The sequence below is a fragment of the Acomys russatus genome, chromosome 14 (assembly GCF_903995435.1).
Source record: "Acomys russatus chromosome 14, mAcoRus1.1, whole genome shotgun sequence".
NCBI lineage: Eukaryota > Metazoa > Chordata > Mammalia > Rodentia > Muridae > Acomys > Acomys russatus.
Window position 1 is genome coordinate 20,604,351 of NC_067150.1, and position 1,835 is coordinate 20,606,185.

The window sequence follows — 1,835 nt, forward strand, 5'->3', positions numbered from 1 at the left end:
TTTTAAATTGTTTTCTGTTGATTTAGGATGTGGTTTGGGGCGGGGGCGGCAAGAAAATTGGGATATTATCCAGTCTGAAGAAAGCTAGCTGTAATTTTATTTGTCCAGTCTCTTAGTGCTGAGAAAGTTCAGAGCTTAACTGATGTCCTGACTGGAACAGTCTGGGATGCTGAATAATCTTGCTAGCCATTTTGAAATTGTCCTGGATGCAGACTTTTGAGGATACAGTTACTGAGGCCGTCTGTGAGGTTGGATCACCTCGGCTACTTGTCTTGTCTTTTTGTGATGTCTGGTACCCTTGCTCTGCAAAATATTAAACTTTCAAATGTATTATACATTTCTGTATTAATATATGTATGGGATGTGCACTGAGCACAGTTCGGTTAAAGATAATTCTCTGTAAAGTAAAATTTTATCTATGCCATTTAAAAGAAGTTTTGAGGATATTGCAGCCAAAGATTTATTGGCCATGCATAGCTCAAGCCCTGAATGGAGATATTTTTATGTCTCAGTCAGTCTTGGAGCTGTTCCCATGTGGAGGGATCAGCAAATTATGTTACCTGTCTTCTTTGGTCTTTTTTGTTTCTTTTCTTTTGTCTGTAGGCAAGATGAGGCTGTAAACTGCTTTTTTGGTATACCAGGGAACAATTGGCGAGCTGTGCCCATATAACATTGAGACAGGAGATTCTCAGAACAAGGATTACAACCAGATTGGGGGGAGGGGGGAATGTGTATGCAGAAATCAGCATTTTAATTACACAATAATCTTATACCTACAAGGGTGTCCTCAAAGTCATGAAAACAAAGTGTCCCAGGCGGAGGCAGTGATGAACTAGGGTGATGCAGCTGTTGAGAATGGACCAAGATATGTGGAATGCATCAGATATTGGTGAGCTGAACCAATCTTTGCTAATCTGAGATTCACAGTGGGCTCAAGTGTTGGGGGAGGTCTGATGTATTTTGATGCTAATTAATAAAAAAGCCACCCCACCTGTACAGGACAGATGAGATAGATGTGGCTAAGATTCTTGGGCTTGCGAGGCTCAGAATAAAAACATGTAAAGAGTTTGAGTATGTAATGTACTGGTAGAACATTTGCCTAGAAAGGGCCTAAGGTTGATCCTCCATGCTACACACGCGTAACAAAAACAAAAGTGAACGAGGAACTTAAAATGATGTGACAGCGTTGGTTGACAGACTCTAAAATCACCTAGTAAACAAGTTTCCAGACACCACTGTGAGGGGGTTCCTTAATTAGTGTGGCCTCTGTGTGTGCCAGTAAGGTTTGTCTTGGTTAGGGTAATTGAATTGGGAAGCTCCATTCCAAAAGCGGAAGGCACCACTCCTGTGGCTAGGGTCCAAGACTGGGTAAAAAGGAGAAAGGGTCTGAGTGCAGCATTTGTCCCAATCTGCTTCCTGACTGCAGATGTCATATGACCAGATACCTCAAGTTCCTACTCCCTTGACTTCACTGACATGATGGATGGACTATGGCCATCCATCTGTAAGCCAGAACTCACCATTTCTCCCACAAGTTGCTTTTGTGAGAATATTTTATCACAGCAACAGGAAAGTAACAAAGGCAGGTGGCAAACATAGATGAATTGTTCAAGGGTCTACGCCAGAAAGGGGATCAAATGAACGCCATGGTAAGTGAGATTGGAGGAGGGAAGTGACTCGAACTCTGCCCTATGGCGATTTCTCTTTATGGAGAAGAAGCAGACCGATCAGGTATGCTGTCAGTGACCTTGCTCAGGAGACAATAAAAATCAGTGAGGGAGGACAGAGAACATACTTTTGAGAAGTTGAGTTGGAGGGACCTGGTTACCAACCAA